At 37.4% G+C, this 17,942-nt stretch overlaps 1 non-coding gene across 1 annotated transcript; it reads left to right on the top strand.

Annotated features, from left to right (window-relative positions):
* Positions 1 to 958: 958 nt before the first annotated feature.
* LOC116895033 lies at positions 959 to 1,121 on the top strand. The gene has a single exon (XR_004387219.1). It is a non-coding gene; the product is annotated as a U1 spliceosomal RNA (small nuclear RNA).
* Positions 1,122 to 17,942: the final 16,821 nt, after the last annotated feature.

A 17,942-nucleotide genomic window follows, 5' to 3' on the forward strand; every position in this document is an offset into this window, starting at 1 on the left:
GGTGGATAAATTCTAGGATGCTGGTAAAACATTTTCAACATTTTGTTCAAAGCAAACACTTTTTTAGGAAGCTTAGGTTATCAAATGTGCTAATTGTGTAATTCAACTGTTTATAGCAGAAAGAGTGGTGACACTTGGCATTCTCTGTGTTTTACTAACATTAAACTAATTAAGAACTGTCAGGAGATAAGTTCAATCTCTAAATGTTTACTTAGATTAGACAAAAGTGTATCTTAAATTACTTAAACAGAATAAGACTCCAATTTGTCATTGACAGAAACTTGATACACAGAGAAAAGAGAGAGGATTTCAGTGGGGTTGGAGGAAAATCTCAGGCCATACATTAGAAATATCCTCCTATCACTCCCTCTGTACACATCTCCATCTTACCCTCTCTCTAACCCTTTCTCCCCCCTTCTCTCTTTCCCTTTCCCTGCCTAACTCCTTCTCCCTCTCCCTTTCTCTCTCCCTTCCTTTCTCTTTCTCCCTCTAACCTAGAGTTTCTTACTGGCTCCATAAACATAATCTTCCTCCTATATTAATCAAATGTTCACCATGCCATGTGTCTTTATTGTTTCAAGTATGACAGTTGAAAATATTAATTTCCCCTACCTAGCAGGTAAACAAAATTGTTCTTAATTTGGTTATAACAACTTGGGCATCTATTTTGGTGGTGCTTTCTTACATTGTTGAAAGCATTCAACTTTTCATTAAAATGGCATACTGTGAGCTTGTCTTTCTTTGACTTTGAAGTCCATCCTCAGCGGTCTTGATGGAGTTGGGCCACAGAACTTCCACTTAATGAATACCTGAGGAGCAGGTGCAGATGACGGTAACATGATGTGAGATGAAATGGGAAGGAAAGCTCACTGTCAAGTTTACAAACTAGACGTTCAAAGGCCAGAAACTATAGAAAATGATCAACTTCTAGAAAGAAAATCATCCAAGGACTCAAGAGAGTCTTAAGGAAGATAACGAAGATAGCATGATCACAAAGGTGGTTTTCCAGTGAGAGTCATGTTCATTGTACTTCAGATGTATTGACACATCTGATTTTTCCAAACGGAAAAAAGTCAACTGCCTATTTTCTGATTATTGAAAAACTTCCCTGTTGCTCTCCCTGAAAAAGAATACAACAAGCAAGCAAACTTCAGTAAATGTGTTCAAGGATTGAACAACAAGTAATGTTAAATTTCAAATGTGAAAATGAGAAATTAAGGAACATTCTTGTGAAACTTTTCTTATTAAGGATTTCTAATGTTTTTAAAGCAAAGATTTTATTGTGCTAAGTCTGATTGTGACTCCTCTTACAAGGAGAACAAAGTGTGTGTGTGTGTGTGTGTGTGTGTGTGTGTGTGTGTGTTTGTATCTTCCCTGATGAGTGTAAAGCAGACACATTATCTCAGTATAAGAGAGAAAACAATATATTTCCTGTGACATATATGTTCTCGTTAAAGAGCAGGGAGCACTGCAGATATAAGGATTGATACTCCCAGCAGTTCCAGGGACTGGAGAGTTTGTCTCACTTTAGATAGGATAAGTAAGGCAACTGTGAGTAATGAAAGGATGCGTGCATTTTCAATAGAATTCATTGAGAAAATGATGCTAATGTCAGTAACATACGGAGACAGTTACAAGGCTGGGTGTTGGTAGAGATTCACAGTTGCAACAAAGACCTCTAACTTCCACTGGTTCATTATCTTCCCCATTCTTACCCACTCTTCTCTTTCTTTCCCACTTTGGAACCCATTATAGTCCATTGTTACAATGTCTTAGTTTGAATTTTCTTGCCTCTCCCTTCTCTTGTCTTTATTTCTCCTTTCTTCTGTGACCAGGTTTATTTTCATTGTTTCATGCTTACAGACTGTTGAATTCTAAGTTCTGTGAAATGATGGATTTTATGAGTTTTAGCAAGCATTACATTATAATAGATTTTTAGACTATTCTTTTTCTTTTGTTCTTTTGAGCACTCATATACTTGGATGTAAAAACTATATTGTTTATTTGGAGAACAAAGCCTCTGCTTCCAATTCGAATATTTGTGTTTGTTTGTCTGGGTACATATAGGTTTGTGTACAAGTATGTTTGAGGTTGTGTTGTATGTGTGAATGGGTAATGTTTGTGTCTCTGCTGTGGTATGTTTGATATATTTATTTGTATATGGTGTGCATGATATATTTATGTAGATTGATGTAGGTTGATGAAAGTGAAGGCAGACAGGATAAAACAAGGCCTGTCATTGGATGAGAAGAAAAGGAGGTGGGAACAGATGTTTTAGAAGAGAGGGAGAATATGATGGAGGAGGCCAGAGCGATGAAGAGGAGCTGGAAGAACATGGCACCAGATGTTGAGATTCCTCTCTGCGCACAGTTACAGGTTGCTATGACTATTCTTAAGGGATGGGAGTGTACAGGGCTTTGTGTTGTCTTGATGGACAAATTATATCTTATTATTTGATAAGAGGATATTGTGTGGTGTGTTTTTTCATGTGGCAACTTAATTGAGTTTAAGAGAGTGTATCGTGGCAGGATGCACAAGGCCCGCCATGGAATTGAGATGTGTATGCTGCCATGGTAACAAGATTGCTGCCCAGGTCAGAGAGTACTTAGGGACAGCAAGGAGCCACTGAGATAAATTACCACTAGTTTCATTGGCCCACTAGAGTCAGAACTAGCGAGAGAGGGACAGACTGCCAGGGTAAGAATGGAAACCATTCTGACCTTGTTATTTTTTACTGCAACATATTTATGTGGGATAGCATTTGATAATATAGAGATTGAACCTGGTCTTCGTGCCTCCTCGGCAACCTCTCTTACACTAAGACAGGTTCTCAGCTCCTCTCTGTGTTTTCACTGATCTGTTTTTTAACTCAGCTTTTAGTAACATGATTGCTCATTGCACATTATTTGCTACATAGTCTTTTAAATATTTATTTATTTTCTTCCAAATTACACTCTCCTTGCCTGACACAAAAGATATACAGGGCAACCTGAGAATATTACTTCAAAGAAAATTTCCCTCATACTTCGAACTTACTGCTTAGAAAAATCATAAAAGCATAGTACCACCATCAGAAAGACTCCATAGTATTTTTGTTAAATCTAACTGCTTAAAAGAAAATATTTAATTTCCTCATAATGTTTTGTTCCATTCATTTATTTTTTATTAATATTTCACTATCACAGTGCTATGTGAATATCTGCTGTTTTTTAAAGTATTTTCAATTTTAAAAAATAAGTTAAATACATAGACTTCTGCTTAACATAAAGATGATCGATTTCTCTACCTGATTTTTATAATAAAAATAAGCAACTTTAATATTTTTCAAACCACGTGTGTATTTTGAACACTCAAATGTCAGTTTATGTGTGGACTATTTAGTCTGATATTGTCATTTTGTGACTCCGGGTAGGACATAAAGTCATAAGTGAAAAATTGAAGGATTTTACATATATATTTAAACAGTTCTGTCTGATGAACAATTTTTGAAAAATGCTTTTAGAAAATAATTGACAGAAGAGAAATTAGAAGCTACTTAATTAATGTAAGGCAACAGGTCAACTGGACAAACTGGAAGAATATTTACTTCTCCAATGATTCATGGAGAATTAAGTTCCTGAGTGAATCTATGAATAAAAATGAATGGCCTGGTGAGAACAGAGGAAGAACGCTATAAAATGAATTAATCAAGCAGTTAATTTGGCTATCTGCAAGGGATTCTTTTACTGTATCAAATAATAGCATTGTCATAAGATTTCTGTTTTGAGGTCCTAATATTTCTTAGAAATGGAAATGAATGGGATGTAATTATGCAGATGATGTTTAATTGCATATTAAATCAAGAGAAATTAATATTTTGTTCCAAAAATAATATCATGAATAAGTTTAAAAAGAAACTAAAAGTTAACAATTTGTGTGCTATTCCCTAGCTTGGCTTGGTATTATACCAAAGGGCTAGTTTTAAATTATTTCAGCTAATTTTTTTATAGCTTTTAGGTCATTCTTAATCTCAAACATCTGTCTCATGTAGTCTCCTTTGTCTTTTGACCCAAGGTATGCTCACTCCTTTAAGATCATGGAATCTCTTTCGGCAGTTTCTTCATTCTGTTCGAATAGGCTTGGCACACCTAGTTCTGGTGCATGTGTCCCCATGACTACTCTATTAAAAAAAATGGTTACATTTAGTGATTTTAGATGGCCTCATTCACAAGGATAGCTGAAGACCCAGGTTTATCTGTACCACAAAATAAAGTCAAATGCTTGGTTCTTTGTCATCCTTCAAGTATAGAATTCATCAGGAGAATAGAGAGCTTCAATTCTCAGAAATACCAATTTTACATATTTTTTATATATTTCAGTTATAAATACATTATTTCCACCTTCATCTTCTTCACGTTAACCTTACCATGAGTCCTTTCTCCATTTTCACTCTCAAATTTTGATCTTTTATTTTTCTATTATTATATATTTGTAAATACATAAAGATAAATTCTCCAGTCCATACAGTATACATACATGAGCTCTGGGCAGAGTAACTTGGAGTCACTCTTTCTGGGATAACAATTTCTCCAGCTGTCTGATAACTCTACCTCCTGTCATTCTTTGTAGAATTTTGAGCCCCAGAAAGCTCAGTAACTATATTCTGAAGAGTAGCAGTCCTCTGCCATGCATTTATAGAAATACTACATATATTTTCTTACTTAATCCTTTCATCACACATTTATTCAGGCAATCACTGTAATTGTGCCTGTTTTATTCATGAATAAAGGAAAAGCACAGACAGGACTGTTCACTATGAATATAGCAGGTACCAATAATAGCATGATTAGCTCCTCGTAGCTGCCGTTCTCTTCCTGTAATGGAAATAATGTCTTGAAGGAAGCAGTGGTTATATTTTCTCACAAAGAATGCAGGGAGAGTCATGACTCAAAATTCTGCACTGTATGTTTACATGGCCTCTTACATTTACATTTTCTGTTTGAGTCTTGGTGGGAAGACAGGTAGTCTAGCTCTATTATCATGCTATCCAGAAGCTAGGGAGAGGCAGGATTATAAGACTGAAAATATTCCAGGTAGTTGAGTCACGTTCTTCATAAAGGAAATTGAAGGGGGAAAAGTGGGACAGAGACCGAAGGAAAAATCATCCAGAAATGTGTGTAATGCATTTCCTTAGGTCAAAATATAATTTGGGATAAGATCAAGTGAGGATAACTTACTATAGTTTCTTGATCTTCCACCACTGGCATCATTGGGTACCTCATTGCTAGTTTACCACAGTTTAACTTCCCATGTTACTATTGTAATTCTGTTGGTTTTCTTTTAATTTTGCCATAGAATTTTACATATTTAATGAGAATCTCTACCTACTTACCTGCAAATTTGTTAATGTGTAGCTTTTATAACCTAAATTTGTGTAAGGAAGGAACCTTGGCTGTTACTATGTTTTGTGTGCACAGTAAAGAATTTCATCACAGCCTTCAGAAGAAATAAGTAGAAAGTATCTACAAAGTACTCATTTTTAGGCTGCTTCTTCGAAGGAGAATCACTGAAGAAGAAAACTATGAATCACAGGAAGCAGATTCTCCTTTGGATTGTCTGATTTAGAAATCAGGAGAAATGCCTCCATAAATATAAAACTGAATGAAGGAAGGAATGAATGAAGGAATAAATAAATGCAAAAACTGAGAATTAGCTAAAGAAATGCATTATACGCATGAATTTTGAACTCTTTTTGCCAGTGAAGTTAGGCTTGCTTCATCAAGACAGTTCTCTTTTTTAGGATTTATTTATTTATTTATTTATTTATTTATTTATTTAATGTATGGGAATGCACTGCTGCTTCCTTCAGACACACCAGAAGAGGGCTATCAGATCCTATTACATATGGTTGTACATGTGGTCACTAGGAATTGAACTCAAGACTTCAGGGAGAACAGTCAATGTTCTTAACCACTGAGTCACTTCTCTGTTCCTTTATTAAAATTATTTTATTTATTTATATTTCAAATAATTCCTCCTTCCCATCTCCCCTCCATGAACCCCATGCCCCATCCACATCCTCCTCCTCTTTGCCTCAAAGAGGGTGTTTCTCCACCTACCTACTCCTACCTCACACCTCTAGAATTCCCCTTCTCTGGGGCATCAAGCCTCTACAGGAACACTTACTTACCCTCCCACTCATGCCAGATTAGGGAGTCCTCTGCTATGTAGCAGAAGCCACAAACAAGCCTATGTATTTGTTTTGTGGCTTTGTCCCTGGGAGATCTGAGGAATCTTATTTGTTGATACTGCTGTTCTTCCTCTAAGGCTGCAATTTCCTTCAGCTCCTTCAGTTCTTCCCCTAACTCTTCCGTTGGAGTCACTGGACTCAGTCCATTAGTTAGCTGTATCTGCATCTGCTTACGTGCTTGCTGAACCTCTCAGAGGGTAGCCATACCAGGTTCCTGTCTGAAAGCACATATTGGCATCAGCACTAGTGTCTGGGCTTTGGTGTCCGTAATTGGAATGGATCCCAAGATTGGGCAGTCTCTGGATGGTTCTATGAAGCGATATTTACACTGATAATAAAATCACACAAAGACCTAACAAAGAAAGAGAACTTCAGACCAATTTCCCTTACGAATATTGATGCAAAATACTTAATAAAATTATTGCAAACAGAATCCAAAAGCACATTCACCATGATCAAGTAGGCTTCATCCCAGGGATGCAGGCTTGGTTCAATATTATGGAATTCCATCAATTTAATTCACTATATATAAAAAAAAACCCAAGGAAGAAAACACATGGTTATCTCATTAGATTCTTAAACAGCATTTGTAAAAATTCACATGGCTTCATGGTAAACGTCTTAGAAAGATCAGGAATTATAGGCCCATACCTAAACATAATAAAAGCAATATACAGCAAACCAGAAGCCAACATCAAACTAAATGGAAAGAAACTTGAAGCAATCCCACTAAAATCAGGGATTAGACAAGGCAGACTATTCTCTCCCTATATATTCAATATACTATTTGAAATTCTAGTCAGAAGAATTAGACATGAAAAGGTCAATGTGATACAAATTGGAAAGGTGTAAGTTGAAAAATCACTATTTGCAGATGATATGATAGTATACTTAAGTGATCCCAAAATTTCCACTAGAGAACTTCTTCAGCTGATCAACAACTTCAGCAAAATGGCTGGGTTATGAAATTACCTCAAACAAATCAGTAGCTTTCCTCTACTCAAAGGATAAACAGGCTGATAAAGAAATTAGAGAAAGGTTGCACTTCATCACAGTCACAAATAATATAAAATATCTTGGTGTGATTCTAACCCAGTATGTGAAAGAGCTGTATGGCAAAGATTTCAAGTCTCTGAAGAAAGAAACTGAAGAAGATCTAAGATGGAAAGATCTCCCATGCTCATGAATTGCCAGGATTAATATTGTAAAAGTGGCCATCTTGCCAAAAGCATTTACAGATTCAATGCAATCCCCATCAAAATTCCAACTCAGTTCTTCATAGAGTTTGAAAGAGTAATTTGCAAATTCATTTGGAGTAACAAAAAACCCAGGATAGTGAAAACTATCCCCAACAATAAAAGAACTTTTGGGGGAATCACCACCTTAGACCTCAAGTATTACAGAACAATAGTCATAGAAACTGTGTGGTATTGGTATAGAGACAGGCAGGTATATTAATGGAATAAAACTGAAAATGCAGGATTGAACTCAGACACCTTTAGTCATTTGATCTTTAACGAAGAACTGAAAACAATCCAGTGGAAAAAATACAGCATATTCCACAAATGGCACTGGCTTAAGTCGTAGTCAGCATGTAGAAGAATGGAAATCTTCTGATTCATTCTTATCTCCTTATACAAAGCTCAAGTACAAGTGGATCAAAGATCTTGACATGAAACCAGGTACACTGAATAAAGAGAATTTGGGAAAGAGCCTCAAACACATTGGCACACGGAAAAATTTCCTGAACAGAACACCAATTCCCCAGGTTCTAAGATCCGCTATAGCAAATGGGGTCTCAGAGAACTGAAAAGCTTCTGTAAGGCAAAGGATACTGCCATCAGGACAAAACTGCAACCTACATATTGGGAAATTATCTTTGCCAATGCCAAATCTGATAGAATATCCAATATATTCAAAAAAACTCAAGAAGGTAGATTCCAGAGAACAAAATCACACTGTTAAAAATTGAGGTACACTGATAGGATGCAAGGAATTATTTCAATATTCTTGTATCTTTTGAGGCCTGTTTTATGAACAATTATATGATCAATTTTGTAGAAGGTACAATGAGGTGCTAAGAAGGTACATTTTTTTGTTTTAATATGAAATGCTCTATAGATATCTGTTAAATCCATTTGGTTCACAACTTTTGTTAGTTTCACTGTGTCTCTGTTTTGTTTCTGTTCCATGATCTAGCCGATGATGAAAGTGGGGTGTTGAAGTCTCTCATTCTACGAAGCCACATTCACACTGATAACCAAAATCACAGAAAGGCCCAACAAAGAAAGAGAACTTCAGACCAATTTATTTTATGAATATTGATGTAAAAATACTCAATAAAAATTACAAAAACCAAAAACATGAACATATCAAAACGATCATCTATCATGATCATTCCAGGGCTGCAGGGATGGTTCAATATATATAAATCCATCAAAGGAATCTACTGTATAAACCAACTCCAAGAAAAAAAAAACATAATTATCTCATTAGATGCAGAAAAATGATTTGACAAAATTCAGCACCCCTTCAGGATAAAATGTTAGAAAGATCAGGAATTCAAGACCTACACCTAAACATAGTAAACCAATATACTAGTAGCCAACATCAAACTAAGTGGGGAGAAGCTTGAAGCAATCCCACTAAAATCAGGGACTATACAAGGTTTCCTACTCTCTCCCTGCCTATTCCCAATAGTACTCGAAACTCTAGCCAGAGCAATTAGACAACAAAAAACAGGTCAAAGGGATATAAGTAGGAAAGGAAGAAGTCAAAAATATCACTATTTGCATATGATATGATAGTACTCTTAAGTGGCCCCAAAAAATCAACCAGAATTCCTAAACCCGATAAACAATTTCATTCAAATGGCTGGATATAAAAGTAACTCAAACAAATCATTAGCCTTTCTCTACTCGAAGGAAGAACAGGCTGAGAAAGAAATTATGGAAATGGCACCCTTCACAATAATCACAAGTAATATAAAATAATTTGGTGTGACTCTATACAAGCAAGTAAAATATCTGTATGACAAGAACTTCAAGTCACTGAAGAAAGAAAAAAAGATATCAGAAAACGAATATAACTCTTACGGTCATGGATTGGAAGGATTAATGTAGTAAAAATGGCCATCTTGCCAAAAGCAATCTACAGATTCAAGGCAATCCACATCAAAATTCCAACTCAATTATTCATAGACTTAGAAATAGCAATATGCAAATTCATTTGGAATAACAAAAAATCCAGGATAGCAAAAATCTATTCTCCATAATAAAAGCACTTCTGGGGGAATCACCATCCCTGACTTCAAGTTGTATTATAGAAAAATTGTGATAAAAATTGTTTGGCTTTGATACAGAGATAGGCACCTAGAACAGTGCAGTGGAGTTAAAAATGCCGGAAGGAATCCTCACAGCTATGGTCACTTGATCAAGTGTCAAATGATTTTTGATAAGCAGCTAAAACCATCCAATGGGAAAAAGATAGCATTTTCAAAAGATGGTGCTGGTTCACCGGGCAGTCAGCATGTATAAGTATGCAAATTGATCCATTCTTATTGCCTTATATAAAACTCAAGGCCAAATGTGACAAGGATCGCCACATAAAACAAGATACACTCAAACTAATAGAAGAAAAAGGGGGGAAGTGCCTCAAACAGATTGTCACAGGGGAAATTTTCCTGAACAGAACATCTATGGCTTATGCTCTAAGATCAACAATAGACAGATTGGACCTCATAAAATTGCAAAACTTCTGTAAGGCAAGACTCCAGAGAGCTAAATAACCCTATGAAAAAATGGGGTTTAAAGATAAACAAAGAATTCTCATTTGAGGAATTTCAAATGGCTGTAAAGCACCTGAAGAAATGTTCAACATCCTTAATCATCAGGGAAATACAAGTCAAAAGAATCCTGAGATTCCACCTCACACCAGTCAGAATGGCTAAGATCAAAAACTCCTGGGGAGGATGTGGAGAAAGAGGAACATTCCTCCATTGCAAGCTGGTACAACCACTCTGGAAATCACTCTGGAGATCCCTCAGAAAATTGGACATAGTACTCCCTGAGGACCAGCTATAACCTCCTGGGCACATTCCAAAAGCTGCTCCAACATAAAACAAGGATACATGCTCCACTATGTTCTTAACATACTTATTTATAATAGCCAGTAGGTAGAAAGAACCCAGATGTACTTCAACAGAGGAATGGTTACAGAAAACTTGGTCCATTTACACAATACAGTACTTACTATTTACTTATTAAAAACAAAGACTTCATGAAATTCTCAGGCAAATGGATCAAACTAAAAAATATCATCCTGAGTGAGGTAACCCAGTCACAAAAAAGCGCACATCGTATGTACTCATTGAAGTCTATATTAAGAAAAAGCCCCGGATACCCATGATACAACTTACCAAGCATATGAAGTTCAAGAGGAAGAAAGACCAAAGTATGAATGCTTTAGTCCTATTTAGAAGGGAGAACAAATTAATTATGGGAGGAGAGGGTGGGAGGCCTTCGTGAGGGAGTGGAAAAAGGGGTGACAGGATCAGGTGCTAGACTGAGCAGATATATAGAGAGTAAGGAAATGGAACAGAGGTATGTAGGCATTGGGGATGGGGAACTGGAAATACCCAACAGAATGTCCCAGATGACAGGAAAGCAAGAGATCCCAGGACACAAAGGACATGACATTAACTGGAATACTCTATAAAGGGGACAGAGAATCAGAAGAGACGATATCCAAAGGTTAGGCATGGCCCCTGGTTGATGGATGGGACCACCCACCCTTCTCAAAACTTTATCCTAGAATTGTTCCCATCTAAAGGAAATGCAGGGAGAAAGAGCAGCACGGAGAGCAATGGAAAGGCCATCCAGAAACTGCACCACCTGGGGACCCATCCCATTTTCAGCCACCAAAGCCAGTCACTATTACTGAGGCTGACAGGAGGATGATGTGAATGTCTCCTAAGAAGCTCTGTCAGAACCTTAACAATAAAGATGAATATGATGCAGCCAACCTTCGGGCTGAGCATGGGGACCCCAGTGGACAAGGTAGGGGAAGGACTGAAGGAGCTAAAGGGTTTTGCAGCGTCAACCAAACAGACCCTCAGATCTCCCAGCGACTAAATCACCAACAAAAGAATACACATGGAGGTACCCCTGGCTCCACCTTCATATGTAGTAAAGGATAGCCTTTTCTGTCTTCAGTGGGAGGGGAGGCCCTTTGTCCTGTGAAGGCTCGATGGCCCAGTGTACTGGAATACTAGGGTGGTGAGATAGGAGTGCGAGCGTTAGGGTGGGGAGAATACCCTCATAGAAGCAGGGTGTTGGGATTGGGATTTTTTTGAGGATAAACTGGGAAAGAGCATAACATTTGAAAATTAAATAAATAAAATAAGCAATAAAAATTTAAAAATAATAATTTACCAATACAAAAACCAGAAGAGAAGGGCAGAGAGGAAAACGATCATTCAGAGATATTTTCAGAGCTAAACCTGGAAGGCTGCAAAACACTAGTAAAAATATCCTGAAACGAATGACATTATGGAGATTAACTGCCATCTCCATGAAAACTACAGGAAATGAGTTGGACAGGTGCCATGTGTCTGACATATTCAAGTAACTGCTAGAATTTAAGCGTAAATTAAGCCAGACAAATTTAAGTATAAAATTTTGCATAAATCATTCATAGAGTCTTCACAAAAGATACACACTCACATACCCACAGTCTCCTACACACACACACACACACACATACACACATGCACTCTCACACCCAGCCCCATACATCATTCCACATACACACGCACACACACACACGCACATGCCCCCCCCCACCCACATATCTTCCACTGCACACACACATACGCACATACACACACACACATGCATGCACACACATACGCACATACACACACATGCATGCACACACATACGCACATACACACACACACACACCTACTATACTTATTGCAATGAGCAATTGTAATTATCAACCCAGCGCTTTTTCATCTCTAATAGTTTTTGATTCTACATTAAAGTTGAATGAATACTTTGGGGTGAATGTTCCTGGTATGTTTATGCATTTATGATTTTATATGTCCTATTTCATTAGCTTTGTTACATAATTTATTGTGTCTGTCTAAAATTGATAAAGCTTAATATACAAAGATATATACATATGCGTGTGCATGTATGTATTTTTATACTATAGTTGATCTACTTATGTCCTTAAGCTTAAAATCATTTAATTGTAAGTAAACTATAGTTGGTTGAATCATTTTACTTAATAGGCTTTGTTTTTATAACTCATTTAAAGTCCTCAAAGTCTGCAGTGGAAGAAGGAAATTTCCCTGTCCCTAAGCATGCTCTCTCTGTTACCATTCTTGCCACAGTACTATACTTAGTAAGATCTGTACAACTATATTGACAGCTACTACCACCAAAGCTCATCAGTGGCTCAGCATCTGCCTTGGTTTGCAAGGATTACCCATGATTGTATAATCAGCAAAGCAGATCAGCTACTCTGGATTCCCTAATCAGCAAAAGATGATTTCCTGTAATATGGCTGCTATATTTTACGCAGATTTAACAAAGGTCCTGATAAAGCTCATGGTATGGTAACAGGGATGGAGATAAGGAGAAGAAGCAAAGGTCTAAGATCACATCCACCAAGCTTCATCTTCAATAGGGAACGTGATGTCTATGCACTGCATCTGTGTTATCCTACCTGACAGCCGTTATTCCTAATATAGCATGTCTAAGTATCTTGGCTTTACCTTCTGTGCTCCTTTTTATGGGGGTTGGTGATTAGAAATTGTGCAACATCTTAGACTTGGTTTTAAACATTTCCCAGAAGAATACTGCCAGGAATAGAATGCTTCTAAATGAAACAGTTTACTTTAAATGTCTGACTAAAAACATAAGGAGTGTGGATTAAGAACAGCAATGGGCTCTATTATGTGTCTTGACTTCTAAAAATACCTCAGCTGCCTTTGTACAGTGTCACTGTCTTTAATTGTTCCAGCACCTTCTCTCCTCACCTCCCTTAGAGCCACTGACAAGTTCTTCTGAATACAAACCTCTTCCAGAGGACGCTTTTCTCACAGAGCCTGAGCAATCTACCAAAAGCAATGACAGCATGCTGTGGGAGGCCTTTTGTGTGTATGTCCCTCTCTTCACTGAAGGAAATTATTACAGGAATGAGCTTCTAAATGCTTTAACCATGCTGGACTGAAAGGGTTGTCATTATGAGCAACAGTAATAAAACAGTCTTTGGAAAGTGAAAACTGCATAATAGCAGAGGTAGAAAAAAAAAGACAAAGCAGCATAAAGGTGGTTGGTCTCTCAGGAGAATGATGAGCTCCTTTTATAAGGAGATCGCAACTACTTCCTCTAAGGTACGACTCTGCTAATTTCCAATGTTTAATGACCCCTTAAGGCCCTTGCATTTGGCCTGTGAGTTTTGATTCTGATTTCCAACATGATCCTTTGCTTCTAGAATTTTGTTTCTTGCATGGAAAAAAATTGATAGAAGGATATCATGAAATAAGAGTCAAAACATAAAATTCTCCTTACAACATATTGTTCATTCAAATTTCTGACAAATCTTTGGGGACTGTGACGGCTCTTCCCAATGTCTGCTGGTTTGGAAGCGAAAGTGGTGTTCTCACCCAGTCACTGTTGGTCATGAGAATCTTCTCCTTATCCTATCCAATCGTCAAAGAGCTGTGTAGGTGAAGTTCCTAAGATAGATCTGCTTCCTTGAAGCCCTCCTAACTCCATCCCCTACAAGTCTGAAACCTTGTCCCAACTTTCTGACATGAATATAACTTCCCAGCCTGGTCAATTAACCATCTTTTTCCTGTACTTTTTCCTGTGTGCCCCATTTCTGCAATTGTATATTTTACTTGTTTTATTAAGACTTAGTTTATCTTATGTGTACTACTTATTTTTATGCATGGATGCTCGTGCACCAAGTGTGTTTCTTCTCCCCAAAGATCATAAGAGGGTGTGAGATCCCTGGAAATGAATTTACAAAAACTTGTGAGTCACCAAATGGAGGCTAAGTATTAAATTCCAATCTTCTGGAATACCATCAATGCTCTTAACCACTGAGTCATCTCTTCAGGCTTGATGACTTATTGCATTTTTATTAATTCTTTTGTGTGTAAACCTTAGTTTAGTATTACTTCCCCCACCTTTGATTTTATGAAATAATTAATTTTCACTATCATTCATTGTTCAACTTCAGGCATCATTTAATCACTTTCTCTAATGATTATTCAGTTGACATTTGTAAACTGTTTGTTACCCATGCTCTGTTACTTTATACCATGCATTTTCCTGAACCTGGTGTATATTGTAGTCACTGTGTACTGAATGGTTCTGACATATGTATCAAGAAAATTTTCACTGGTTAAATCACTTCTGGTCTAATTGGTTAATTTACTTTTCAGTTTATACATTTCTTATTTTTTTCCCAAAATGATCAAGTTGAGTTACAGTCTAGGAGAAGAAGGGAAGAAAGAAATGCACACAGTTGAAGCTTTCCTCAGTATGTTGGGTGCTGAAACTGAAGCTGTCATAATTCAGCTTCAGTTAACTTTGCTCTGGGCACAGCTAGTGCTCTGAATTGGCAGTGTGCTAACAACCACTTTGAAGAATTAGGACTCCCTTCCCAGCTCTTTGCTCTCAGACAGTGTGAGTGATTTAGATTCTCTGTCCAAAAACAAGGAGAATTCTCAGTCAACTCTCATACATTGCAAAGACCACCTGGGCTCCTAAAGGCTAATGGGAAGTCAACATAAATTTAATGTTACAGTGACACATGAAGGATGATCTCTTCAGTTCATAGTGTACCAATCAATTCCTTCTGCACTTCACCTGTCTTTATGGTCTAGCTCTCTTCTGTGTGTAAGACAATCTAATTTTCAGGACATTCTGATTTTTAAAAACAGTTTCACTCATCATCTATTGGATCTACTAAAACCCTCACCCAGTGATTACTTTTGCCTTCTGTGATTCTAGACCTAAAATATAGCCAACTGGTCTTAAGTCCCCTGAGGTTCTCACTGAGTAGCAATGTGACCTGAAGAAGCATCTCTGTACATTGCATTTACCAATCATGCCATCTTTTCTTAGAATATATCTCCCTCCTCTATGTTCAAAATATGCAATATGTAAATGTATGACGACAGGAGAAAAACATGTGAGATATTTGTCAGCATTTCTTTCTTCTTTCCTTCTCACTTGCTCCATTTTTAGAATTTATATCTTCATAATACTCCCCTACTTGACTCCTGTGACACTACAGCTAGTGGAAGCCAGTGTGCTGAGTTAAATTTTCAAGTTCCTCTTCCACACACCATTCTGTGTCATTCTGAAAACTGAACAGAGAAAATTGTTTTGAAGCTGGATGGTCAATTGCCCAGTATATTTCCTCATTTTAAATTTACAGTAGCAATTACTGGGCTCCAGATCAAGAATGACTTCATCAGTTAGTCTGAATGGCTTTTGCTTGAACATGTGACCCAGCTGATAAATGTCAGAGAAGTGAGTCTGCAAGCACCTGTGGGTGAACAGACACATTTGTGTGGGAAGGGTGTGTTTGAGTACAAAGTAAGTTCAAGGCTAAAGTCAATGCAAATAATGACAATGTTTTTCCACTCACTTGTCTAAATGACAATCTATTCATTAAGTTATCTATACATTCATCTGGGCCTGTCTCCTTCCACCATTATGCTCTTTCCCCCAGTGCTGTGTTACATCATCATCACAGATAATGCTCTAAACTGTTGATGTTTTTATAGACACACTGATTCTTAACAACATGTAACTCTACCCATATTGAGAAGAGAGTTAGACACAGCCTCATATAATCCATACGGGGACTGAGCTGCAGCTGGATCAGTTTCTTCTTCAGTTTCCTGTTTTCTCTTCAGTCTCCATCGTTTTCCTTCTCTAGCTCTTATCTCTAACTAGACTCCAGGAGCTGTCCTGTGTGCCCACAAATATGCTTTTTATTATGAAATGTAATGTGTGGAGTGGACACTTGGCAGGCCCATGCCAAGGTGTCAACAGACATCATGTCAGCAGCAGATCCAGTATAAAGGAAGTTGACTTGAGGAAGGGATGGGAGTGAGGTCCTGGAGAAGGGATAGAGGCAGAACGATGGAAGGAGAGTCTTGAAGGCAGAGAAGTGGGGGATGGAGATAATGACAGAAAGTAGGATAGAAAGAATGACAGAAAGGAGGAGAAAGAGAGGCTGAGCAGGAACAGATGGAAACAGGGAGAGAGAGAGTAAGAGAGAGAGAGAGAGAGAGAGAGAGAGAGAGAGAGAGAGAGAGAGAGAGAGAGAGAGAATGGTGTACCAAACAATGTCATTTATATGTTGCCAGGCAGTACCTTGTGGTGGCAGCTAATGGTGGCAGATGATGATATAAGCAATTGATAGGTCCCTGAGCGTAAGCTAGCAGAATTGCCTGTAAGCTAACACTTTACATCTTCAATGTGCCCCTAACATTATACATGGCTTTGTGTCATCTCTGGCATCTCAGGTGGAAGGCTGCTCTTTCAAATCTCTTGTGCTTGTCCTTAGGAGGTGTTAGATGATTTTTCTATTGTGTTTACTATGAGAGCCATATTATGTTTCAATCACAGTACTTATGACTTTACCCAGAATGCATTGATTAGCTCATTGTTTTCCATTCCTTGGGATAGGTATTCCATTCTCCAGTTCCCAGGGCAGGATTCCAAATAAAAGAGTAAATAGGATTCATGCATTGTGATTTAGTGTTTAACACATCATATACTGAACATGTCATGGATTTTTTTTTTTACTTTTTTAAGTTTATTCTTCTTTTAGATTAAAAAAACATTGAGAGATAGGCACATACCTGCTCAAAATTACACATAGAAGTTTGGATTTCTTTGAGTGTCTCTAGGAGCCACATCCGTACCTGGTTTTAGAAGCAGACCATGTGTGTAAAGAATTACTCTGTTCTTCTCTGTGGAGTCTCATCAGCACAGGAGCATTTGCAGTTTACTGAGCCATTTTTCTCTCACGTGGATGACACATTCTGTCACTGGGATCAGAGTATTTTAAAAGCACTTCTAAAAATGTCTCTGCAATAGAAATCTTTGGCACTCAGATATGGTTCTTTACGTAATAGTTAAATTCAAACTCCACTGAGTTTTAGAATTTCCTGTATCATTAGCTAGACTCTTATTCATGGGCCCCATGTCCCACTATTCCCTTGCTTCACTGCACTTTTATCTATGAGTTTTTCTCAGTGTTTGGCAATTTGAAAACATTTTATCAATCCCATGGTTTGCACAGGTGTACCATTACCTAGGAGCATATTATGGGGAATGCTTTTGAAACTTCCTTCTCTGGCAATAAACCTCCTTAAATTCTAGAGCATTAAAAAGTTAACTTATGCTACTATGAATAATATGAATAATAATTTATTTGGTATTTATTGTATAGTAAAAGTTTTGTTGAAGTTTATACAAAAAATCCATGTATATAGACAGTTTTGTTCATGTGTGTCTACCTTCCTATTGTGTGGTCAACAGAGGCTAACACTAAGGGCTGATGTGCATGGATCCTACCACCTGAATCTGTGTTATTCTAACAACATTTGAGCATCAGCATGCCTACATTTTAAGAAGGAATAGAAGTCATATGTATGTTTATTTGTTTA

The sequence above is a fragment of the Rattus rattus genome, chromosome 2 (assembly GCF_011064425.1).
Source record: "Rattus rattus isolate New Zealand chromosome 2, Rrattus_CSIRO_v1, whole genome shotgun sequence".
In the NCBI taxonomy this organism is placed as follows: domain Eukaryota; kingdom Metazoa; phylum Chordata; class Mammalia; order Rodentia; family Muridae; genus Rattus; species Rattus rattus.